Source organism: Triticum urartu, chromosome 6A, assembly GCF_056163025.1.
Source record: "Triticum urartu cultivar PI428250 chromosome 6A, HENAU_Tu73, whole genome shotgun sequence".
NCBI classification, from domain to species: Eukaryota; Viridiplantae; Streptophyta; class Magnoliopsida; order Poales; family Poaceae; genus Triticum; species Triticum urartu.
In genome coordinates this window covers 599,289,258-599,301,519 of record NC_141878.1, presented here as the reverse complement: position 1 = coordinate 599,301,519, position 12,262 = coordinate 599,289,258, and positions in this window count along the sequence as shown.

Genomic DNA, 12,262 nt, shown 5'->3' with positions numbered 1-12,262 from the left:
TTTGAGACATGTACTTGAAAATGTTTTCATCACCTGGTCGATAAATGTTGAACATGTTTCGACGAAATGTTCCACGTGTATACGACAAATTTACAAAGTGTATTATAAAAGGTTGACATGTATTTGGAAAAAATAAAATAGAAGTAAAATTTAAATTTTAAAACTAAAAACTAAAAATGCAAAAAATTGAAGGAAAAGGAAACTGATAAAAAATACGTACAAACAAAGAAGAAGAAAACATGCATGAAAGCTTCTAAAAACAGTCCGAACTGATCCACGGAAGCTTCCGAAAACAGCTCTAAGTTGCTATGGTATGGGCCGGCCTAGTTGCCTCGTGCCAGAGGTGACACGGAGCATTGTCTTCGGTGGGCGAGTTATAACCCCCGCCGTGCGATGCTCCCCTATTCCCCGCCTACTCATTTGTCCATACATCTAGATGCAATATCCGGCTTTCACTTGTCAAATATTTTTCCCCGTGTCCAGGTAAGATAGTGCCTAAACTGCTCTTGCTTAGCTAGAAATATGGAGGGGAGTATCCACCTGCTACATCGAGGACAATATGCTATGCAGAGAACTGCCAAATTTGGTTCCATCGCCCACACTTTCTAACGACATAGGTAGAAGCATTAAGCCACGAATCCAAGATAAGAATGAATGATTTATCAATTTTACTTTATGACAAAATATTCCAACCATTCTACATAATGGCAGTGACTTTTTTTTACAAGGCATATATACTTTACAGTAGATATTTCTACAATTTATGTGGTCCCACTTATGGTAAAGATTGACCTTAGTATTTACAATAATAGACAAAAGAATTAAGGTGGCATGTTAGAGTATTCTTGATTGGCTAGAAATCCGGAGGGAGAACACGCACGTGCCACTTGGAGCATAAGTTGCCATATAACTTCTTGCTGATTTGATCATCAAAATGTCTGGCCATGGCTTTCCTATTGCGTAGGATAGATACGGTCACCATGGTTGTCCAAACTCATCAAGTAAGTCGCATTGTCGGCATAGATGTAGCATTTTTGCACCCCGCCATGCCCATACGTCCGCATGTACACTGCCTTGGACCACCTTTTCATAAAACAGGGCAAGTTCACTTGCATACCTCATTCCACTTGTGAGCGTACTCTGTCTCTTTTACAACGGGAGGCTCAAAGACATCCTGGATGAAGGCTCGCAGCCGATGTCGTGCCAGTTACTTCCACCATCAGTCCATCACCAACTTCCTGTGCAGCTCCACGATGTAGGGCAGGTACACGTGTTGATTGCGTTGAGTTCAGATCTGCAACTGGCAGGGTGCAACGGTGAGCACATGCTTGCCGTCTTTGTTCACGAATAGTTCGAACTTGACCAAGTGATCCAAGATGGTAATGTCATAGAGTTGTCCATTGTAGAATATAATGTCTAAGAGGAATTATGGAATAGTATTTCCTTAACGCCGGGTTGAGTTTGCTTGAAGGGCGAGCGGTGGTGGTTGTTGTTGGCTTGGCCTGACCATTACCCAAGGTTCGGTATGACCGCTCTTGACGAAAGCTTTGTGGTCATCGAGGGTCTATGTTAGGACGACCGGCGCACACGAGATCGTCTCCCTTATTCAAGGCATTTTCAAAAACCTCCCCTCAATTTATCTCGATAGTGTTTGAGTTAGGTTGTGGTTGGCTGTTTGGTTCAGTGTCTATGTTGAGTTACCCAAGGTTTTCGGCCAAGTTTCCCTTATAAACCTTGCCATTTTTATTTTTATTTTACTTTCTTTCCATCTATATGAGTGTGCATTAATACTCTACCCTTTCACAAGGTTTGTGTCGAAAAAGAATACAGTGTCCTGAGCATCGGTTCATTAAAAAGTTTTACCATACACCTGTTGTCCGTGCAGCCAATCCCACAAAGTGAATGCCGTGTAGATCGATCATGGAGGCAAGGATGCAACCGCTTGAGGTGGGGGATTGTGTGAAGAAAACCTTCCATGTTACGAAGCAACTACAAACGCTGCAACTGGGTATCACATCAATGCGTCGCCGGACTATTATGAACCGAATGCCAAGGCTATTTGTGGCCGCCTTCCAAGCAAAAAATAACTTTCTAAGAAACCTTAGATTGCCAAATTAAACTGCAGGTTTCTCAGTAACCATCTGGCGCCCCACTGGATTGTTCACTATCACCGAAAGGGCAGGCGATCTTATTCTAGTCCCCCGCAAGGTAGGTGCAGGTAAAGTTTCTGACAGGACAAGCAGGAGCAGTAAGACGGATGTAAGATCGATCTGATCACAACAGATGGGGATGAGCTTGCTTGTAGTGTTGATGTTGGTGAAGATGTTCAGTCGGCTCACCGTGACATGGACGTCGTCAAAGTGCTGGCCTATTCATGAATTAGTTGCTTCCCGATTATATAAATCTGTGTAATGTGATATACTGAACCCATGCCACCAGCTCACCTGACTTCGCCACTTGCCTGTCAATTATCAAGCATTTTTTTGGCTGACCACTCGAATGGAACGCCGAGGTTACACTAGCAAGTACACTTGAGATGCTTCATCCATTCATATGATGAACAGTTATATACTACTATAGTGATTATGTTAATTTTGATACTAACTGACCTTGTGAATACAATATTTGTCAGTCTGAATATACAATGAATGCCCAAACAGACTACCACAAGAAGGAAAACATAATGTTGAAACACATAGCTATAAACACAGAATCAAGTAATCAGGAATGAGTAAGTAGTAATTCTAGTATGTTACCACACATATCCCAAAACCAACCAGTACAGTTTTGCAGCGACTATTTTAACAAGGCATCAGCATCTCATAGATAAATGCAACGTTGTATCCTTGGCAACTTCTACAATCTAGTATGAGGTAAAATTTAACTGTAACGGTGACCTTAATACCAGTACACTAGACATAGAGTTAAACTCCCATGCTAGACTACTCTTGGTTGGCTAGATATCAGGAGGGAGTACCTACATGCCAGTTGGAGCACCGGAAGCTACATAACATCCTGCTGATTTGATCCTCCGTAGGGCGTTGTAAATAATTTCATCTTGCATAGGGTATACACAGCTACCATGGCCATCCAAACTCGTCAAGTACGTCATATCATCTGCGTAAATATGGCCTCTCTCCACCCCGTCGCGTCGAACCGCTGGCACATCAACTGCCTTGGACATTTTCCGCCAAAACAAGGCGCAGTCATCCAAGCTCATTACCTCCTCCCACTTATGAGTGTACTTTGTCATTGATTCGTCAGCAAGCACTAGTGCAGAACCGGGCAATAGCACCGGTTCGTAAGGTCCTTTAGTGCTGGTTCGGTAACCGACACTAAAGTGTGGGCACTAAAGATCCCCCCCCTTTAGTACTCGTTCAACACGAACCGGTGCTAAAGGGCAACCACGTGGCACGAGCCAGCTCCGGGGGCAAGGAGCTCTTTAGTACCGGTTGGTGACACCAATCGATATTAAAAGGTTGGGGAGTTTGGGGTTTATGATTTCTTCTTTATTTAATTTTGTGTTTTCCATTTAATTCTTTTTCGTTTGCTGGTATTTTATGATACTACATATTGTACACGTTATGCATATATATAAATAGAATTTCTAGTAGAACCGATCATATATATATATATATATATATATATATATATATATATATATATATCGTCAAATGTCTCACAATCATCATTAATTAATTCACACATATATATATATAATTAGCTATCTATATACAATTTCTCCTAATTGGTGCCTTCGGAGCCAATGGCATTAACCTAATTGGTGCCTTCGGAGCACGATAACAATTGGAAGTGGTTCATGGGGGCGGTAGCGGGTAAAAGTATTCTCCTTTGGGATCTATGACCTAGTCGAGCAAAAATCCCTCTATTTCCTCTTGAATTGCTTCTATGCCGTCCTATAGTAGGAACTTTTCCCGCACCTCTTTGAACTGTTAAAAAGGAGATCAACATGCATGTGTATTAGTTGTGTGACTAGATATCGATAATGGTGTAAAAATTGTGAATAGTGTTCTGACAAACGTACCAACTCCTATCTTTAAGATCAGCTCCTTTCAGACGTCATCATGCGAATGTTCTCGCAAACGTAGTATGCACACAGATTATTTCCCGGCGCCTGCTTCAGGGCCTTTACGAGAATGGAATTTGATCAGATAATAATTAATCAAGCATGATAATTAAAGAGATGGCAGCTAGCTAGTATTACTTAATTACTTACCATGGGTCGATACCATTTCAGATTTTGTTTCCATTCGCCTGGAGTGACGCTGATGAACTTTGCCCAAGCCCTGCCCGCCGACAAAGAAAATGAATAAATGGGTTAATAAATAGTTGTTATCAGAAAATGATGAACTAATTAAATAGGCCGAGATATAGTTAATAATGATTGAAATTACCTGTTGACTATCCCCTTCACGATGGTGTAGTCAGTTGGTTTCTTAAATAGTGAGTCTAGTACTTGAACTGTTCCTTCATCAACTTTAATGATTAACAAGATCCAGTGAAATCTGCATGCACACACGTTTGCATGTCTTAATTAAGCGGGCATATGTAAGCAAAAAATATGTGGCTAGCTAGTAGGCAAAAACAGAATTTGTAGTACAAGACAGTGTGACTCACTCGAAGTTGTAAGGAAGTAGTATATCTTCATTGTATTTGAGGTGCTTGAAGAACTCTAGCATGCTTTCCTCTACACTTTTTTTGTAATATGGATCTAATTTCCATGTGTATTCATTAATGGTATTTGGATCAACGAACCCAATGCCATAGCGTCCACCTTTTTTCATTTCATAAATCTTCAGCATAATACCACAGAAAAGAATATAGTGAGGATAATTACAGGTAATGATTGATCAAAATGATCACTACAACTAGCTTGAGACTTAAATTACAGAAAAAATCACTTACAGACAATAGCAACTGACGATAGATTTGTCGAGTGCGTCTTGATTGTATAACTGAAATAGTTCCGAATACTCAACGGACACAGCTTTCTCATGGTAGTAATGATCCTTCTTGACATTCACCATGAGGGACTCTCGATTGGAAATCTTGGTAATATCCATGTACCATTGATGAAATTCATACATTCTCGTTGGGAGCTTCTTGACCTCGTCTGACTCGACCAAAGGTTGGCCCCGGACATATTTCCGTTTTATTTCCTCCTCTCTAGTCGGAGACATGGGCTCGATATCGAGGAGTTATCCAACAGTGATCATGAGGCTTTTAGCCTGCTCAATATGCTCCTCGGTTATTACCAAATCGCCTAGCCCGGGAACGTTAACGGTTTGCCCACAATAATATTGGGCGCGCCTACTCTCATGTGTTGTTGGCACAACAAGCGGGGGGAGTGATTGCACCGCATGTTCTCCCAGCTGGGGACGGTTTTACCGCATGTTTTGCCAGCTAATTTGCTCGAGCTCGAGCTCGCCTCTTTCTGTAGACGTGCTCGATTTAACTTCCTGAGGTGGCGCTCATAGTCTGTGTCAACACACTTGGGAGCTGGTGCTCTAGCCATACGAACGAAGTGGCCAATCTTTTCCTCAGGCACTTTCTCCCTTGGCGATGGTGGCGGTTTCGATGCAAAATGGGCTTCCACCTCGGCCTTCGATATGGCTGCGTTTTCCTCCTCGGACTTGTCGTAAGGCCTCTGCGGAAGAGGCGTGAGGCTGCTTGGACCATATTGAAATCGCTTGCCTCCGCCTGTACCTGCAGTACTACCTCGACTTGTTCCGCTACGCACCATAACTGAGGCGGCTCTCTTCCGTGATTGCTGAGGCTGCGAAGACGGCTGACGTGGCTGAGTTGGAGGAGGAGTGGCCTAATGCTTTGCCAGACTTGGAGGAGGAGGAGTGGCCTGAAGCTGTGCCGGACTTGGAGGAGGAGTGGCCTGACGCGTTGGTGGACTTGGAGGAGCGGGAGTCTGTTGACTCGGTGGCGGACTTCGACGAGGAGTCGGATGACGCGGTGTCTGTGACCTTCGAAAGATGATGCAATCCTTTCTCCATAGGATGATACGATGGTTGGCCTCTCCCAGTGTGTGCTCCTCGTCACCTCCAGGAATGTCAAGCTCTAGCCCCGAATATTGGTCCACCACCTCATCAAACAAGACACGAGCATAGCCCGCTGGAATCGGGTTGCAATGGAACTTTGCCTGTCTTCGTGTCCAACTCCCCCCATGCGCATAGAACCAAGTCATGTACCTGGGGGGCCAGCTCAATGTTTCTGGAGTGACACCTGCATCCTCCATCTCTTTCTCAGACTTATCCCACTTAGGCATTCCCACCGCATAGCCACCTGGCCCCAGCTTATGGAACTTATCCTTTTTTGCGGCATTGGCCTTGTTTATTCTCTACCGTTCCTTAGATAATTCCGAATCGTTGAATTTCACGAAATCGTTCCAATGAGCACTTTGCTTCTCTAGTGTTCCCTCGAATACTGGAGTCTTCCTTCCTCCCTTGACGTACTTGTCCCATTCACGATTTTTGTGGTTGTTGAATGCAACCGCCATCTTCCTAAGAGCAGCGTCCTTGACTTTCTCCACATCTGCATCTGTGAAATGATCTGGTAGGGTGAAATATTCCATGAGCGTTTCCCAAAGCAGAAGTTTTTGTCTGTCGTCGACAAAAGTAACTCTTGGACGTGGCTTTGCTGGCTCTCTCCATTCTTGAAGGGAGATCGGGAGTTGGTCCTTCACAAGAACTCCGCACTGACGAATGAACTTGTGCGCAATCTTCTTAGGCGCTAATGGTTCGCCATTAGGTTTGATGGCCTCGAGATTGTACCTTACGCCCTCCTTCAACTTTTTTTTCGGGCCTCGTTTCCTGTTGCTTGAAGATTTGCTCGATCTGGATGGCTGAAAGAAGAAAGATCGATTCGTTAATATATCTTCAAGTCATTTAAAACATGTGATGATCACCAGATGCCTGCTTATATAAATATATATACCTCGCCGGTCTTTGTTGTTTCAAGATCAACATTTTCTTCGTCATGTTCATAGTTCATGACTTCATCAATTCGGTCGTCGCAATCGAATATCATATCACCCTCCCCGGTGTTGTTTAGATATTCGGAGCCGTCATAATCTTCTTCATTCTGATCATCATCTGGCCCGCGAAGATTGCGTATGATATTTAACAGGGCCTCTTCTCCCTCTCTGCCGGTATTGTCCGCCATAGGTTTTATTTAACTAATCCAAAAGAAATATATTCAAATTACAATGCATGGATGCAATCAATTAGTAAGGAAAAACTGAATCAATCATAGTACATAATAAGCATCATCGAATATAATCTCGAATACGTCGTCTCGAATAATAGATATAACCTCGAATACATCGTCTCGAATAATATATATATAATCTCAAATAAATCATCTCGAATATTATATATCGAATACATCACTAGCTAGCTAGCTAATAAAGATCGAATACTAGAGAGTAATCTAGGCGGTGGACAACCAAAGTGAAGGAACCATCACTGGATCATAGCTCGGGTGATCTCCCCAAAGAACCTGCCAGGTATTGGAGAACCTGACGTCCATAGCAGCCATGTAGCGATGGACGTGCTCGTCCTCCTCCCTGACACGCCGACGTACCACCTCCGGCGGGGCCGGCTCCCTCACCGAAAGTGGCCCACGCGAACGCTACCAAAGGAGATGAGGGTCGACGACGGGACCCGGGGCCGGGTTCCTCACCAAGTGTCGCGCCCCTGAAGGTAGCACCTCCCAGTGCCAGCCCGGCGGAGCCCAGTCCCGGACATGGGTCCTCTGAAGCAGGACGTCGTCGCGAACGGGTCGACGGCGAGGATGCGGGCCGGGCAGCGTCGACAACAAATACTATATGCCGCAAAAGTAAAGTAACATTTTTTAAATGATGGATTGTGATTTCATATACGCAAATTCTAAATTTTATAACTAAAACTAACATTTCTAATATTTCTATAACTAAAACTAACATTTCTAATATTTCTATAACTAAAAAACATTTCTATATAACTAACATTTCTAATGTAACTAACATTTCTATATAACTAACATTTCTAATATTTCTATAACTAAAAAACATTTCTATATAACTAACATTTCTAATAATTCTATAACTAAAAAACAGAAAGATTGGTAACATTTCTATAACAATGTGTGTGTGTTTGTGTGTGTGTGTGTGTGTGTGTGTGTGGTACATGGCGGCCGGGGCAGGAGCTCACCGGCGAGGCGCGACGACAGGGGGGCGGCGATGGGGACGGGGACGGAGACGGCGATGGGGACGGGGCGGCGACGACGGGGATGGGGCGGCGACGACGGGGACGGGGACGGGCCGGGCGAGGACGACAGGAGGACGGGGCGGGGCGCGGCGCGGCGACGGGGACGATGGGGACGGGGACGGGGGCGGCGACGAGGGGTGGCGGCGACGGGGCAGAGGAGAAAGAAGCAGAGGGAGAGATGAGAAACTGACAAATTTTTTATATAGAACAACCTTTAGTACCGGTTGGAGCCACCAACAGGTACTAAAGGTCTGTTTTGGCCAGGCCAACCAGCGGGAACCGCACCCCTTTAGTACCGGGTGGTGGCTCCAACCGGTACTAAAGACCCCCCTTTAGTACCGGTTGGAGCCACCACCCGGTACTAAAGGGGGTGCACTTGCGCGGGTGCGGTGCGTCATGTTTAGTCCCACCTCGCTAGCCGAGGGGCGTCCGCACTGGTTTATAAGCCCCAGTGCGGTAGCTCCCTCAAGCTCCTTTCCAAAGCAGGCCTACTGGGCCTAAATGTTCTGTGCTGCCCTGTGGGCCTACTGGGCCTTTGCGGGCCTGCATCCTGGCCCAACAACAGGTTGGGTTTCTAGTCGTATGCAGGCCACTGTGGCGCCGTAGGTGGGCTTTTTTTCTTTTTTTTTGCTTTATTTATTTTTGTTTTATTTATTTTTGAGTTGTTTTTTGCTGTGTTTTGAGTTTCTTTGTGAATATTTTTGCTTTAGATACAAAAAATTACAAACTTTCTGTTAGTACCGATAGTTTACAAATTTAAATAGTTTAAATTTTGAATTATTTGAAATTTGTGTGAATCACTAGTTTGTGAATAACTTAACTTTGAAAATAGATTTTTCAGTGATTCTTTTTTCTTAGGTTTACTATTAGTGTGTTTTATCATTATATTCAATTTGGTAATGCTTAGGTTATTTAAAAAATGAAATGCCTTTGTAACGGATGAGTTTTTGTCAGAAACCCTGATACTTCGAAAGAGATTGTCCATTTTATACACGAAGTGCATCCAGTTTTTGCGGTAATCCTCTCTACTTTTTTGCACATGCTATGTGGGTGAAATTATGATACCATGCCAACTTCCAACCTTTTCTGAGTTCATTTGAAATGCTTTTCAATTTCATGGTCATTTAGCTGAAAAAATCAGTAAATGCATGAAAGAATTTGCTTGCACATAAAATTTCTTCGCGTTTCAAATGCCAAAACACATAACTAGCTACCCTAACTATTACAGAGATTCCCTCCTGGGTGTGAAACACAGAAGAAAGTGATGATAGTGAAGCCGATCACATCCCAGATCTTTGGGTGTGAAATTTTTTCTTCGCGTGTGTCCCTTTGCGCCGTAGCCATGGAAAATCTTCATCATTTAACTGAATGCTCGGGTCAATATTCACTCTGAATGGAGCAATTTCATCAAACTTTTCATAATATCCTGACATGTCTGTCTTGTCATCCACTCCCACGATGTTTCTCTTCCCAGAAAGAACTATGTGCCGCTTTGGCTCATCGTACGATGCATTCGCTTCCTTATCTTTTCTTTTTCTCGGCTTGATAGACATGCCCTTCACATAGAAAACCCGTGCCACATCATTGGCTAGGACGAATGGTTCGTCTGCATACGCATTATTGTTGAGATCCACTGTTGTCATTCTGTACTGCGGGTCTTCCGTTACCTCGCCTCGTGTCATATTGACCTATTTGCACCGAAACAAAGGGACCTTCAAACCACGTCGATAGTCTAGTTCCCATATGTTCTGTATATAACCATAATATGTTTCCTTTCGTGTCTTGGTTTCTGCATCAAAGCGGACACCACTGTTTTGCTTGGTGCTCTTCTTATCTTGGGCGATCGTGTAAAATATATTACCATTTATCTCGTACCCTTTGAAAGTCATTATATTCGAAGATGGTAACTGGGACAGTAAGTACAGGTCATCTTCAATAGAGGCGTCATGCATGGTACGTGTCTACAACCAGCTGGCGAAACTCCTGGTTTGTTCATGTGTAATCCAGTCATCAGACTGCTCCGGGTGTTTGGAGCGTAGCAAATTCTTGTGTTCATCCATATATGGAGCCACCAAGGCGGAATTCTGTAGAACTGTGTAGTGTTCTTCAGTAAGAGAATGTCCATCCATACATATTATTTGTTCCCCTCCTAGCGTGCCTTTTCCATCCAGTCTGCCCTTATGCCGCGATTCAGGAACACCAATCGGTTTAAGGTCAGGAATAAAGTCAATACAAAACTCAATGACCTCCTCATTTTCATGGCCTTTGGAGATGCTTCCTTCTGGCCTAGCACGGTTATGAACATATTTCTTTAAGAATCCCATGAACCTCTCAAAGGGAAACATATTGTGTAGAAATACAGAACCCAAAACGTTAATATCTTCGCATAGGTGAACTAGGATGTGCGTCATGATGTTGAAGAAGGATGGTGGGAACACCAACTCGAAACTGACAAGACATTGCACCAAATCATTCTCTAACCTTGGTATGATTTCTGGATCGATTACCTTCTGAGAGATTGTATTGAGGAATGCACATAGCTTCACAATGGCTAATCGAATGTTTTTCGGTAGAAGCCCCCTCAATGCAACTGAAAGCAGTTGCGTCATAATCACGTGGAAAGTCATGAGACTTTAGGTTCTGAAACTTTTTCTCTGCCATGTTTATTATTCCCTTTATATTCAACGAGAAGCCATACCTTAATACTGAGCAGGCATTCAAAGAAGATTTCCTTCTCTTCTTTGGTAAGAGCATAGCTTGCATGACCCTGATGTATGCCGTCTTTTCCGTGCATACGTTGCTGGTCCTCTCGTGCCTCAGGTGTATCTTTTGTCTTCTCATACACGCCCAAGAAGCCAAGCAGGGTCACACGAAGATTCTTCGTCACGTGCATCACGTCGATTGCGGAGCGGACCTCTAGGTCTTTTCAATAGGGCAGGTCCCAAAATATAGATTTCTTCTTCCACATGGGTGCGTGTCCGTCAGCGTCATTCGGAATAGGTTGTCCACCAGGACCCTTTCCAAAGACCACCTTCAAATCCTTGACCATATCATGTACATCAGCACCAGTACGGTGGCAAGGCTTTGTCTGGTGATCCGCCTCACCTTTGAAATGCTTGCCTTTCTTTCTTACGGGATGCCTGCTCGGAAGAAATCGACGATGTCCTAGGTACACATTCTTTTTACAATTAGCCAAATATATACTGTCGGTATCGTCCAAACAGTGCGTGCATGCGCGGTATCCCTTGTTTGTTTGTCCTGAAAGGTTACTGAGAGCAGGCCAATCATTGATGGTCACGAACAGCAACGCCTTTAGGTCAAATTCTTCCCCCATGTGCTCATCCCACGCACGTACACCTGTTCCATTCCACAGCTGTAAGAGTTCTTCAACTAATGACCTTAGGTACACATCAATGTCGTTGCCGGGTTGCTTAGGTCCTTGGATGAGCACTGGCATCATAATGAACTTCCGCTTCATGCACAACCAAGGAGGAAGGTTATACAAATATAGAGTCACAGGCCAGGTGCTATGGTTGCTGCTCTGCTCCCCAAAAGAATTAATGCCATCTGCGCTTAGACCAAACCATATGTTCCTTGCGTCATCTGCAAACTCCTTCCCGTACTTTCTTTCGATTTTTCTCCAGTGTGACCCATCAGCGGGTACTCTCAACTTTCTGTCTTTCTTACGGTCTTCTCTGTGCCATCGCATCGCCTTGGCATGCTCTTTGTTTTGGAACAAACATTTCAACCGTGGTATTATAGGAGCATACCACATCACCTTGGCAGGAATCTTCTTCCTGGGGCGCTAGCCCTCGACATCACCAGGGTCATCGCGGTTGATCTTATAGCGCAATGCACCGCATACCGGGCTAGCGTTCAAATCCTCGTACTCACCGCGGTAGAGGATGCAATCATTAGGGCATGCATGTATCTTGTACACCTCTAACCCTAGAGGGCAGACATCCTTCTTTGCTTCGTACGTA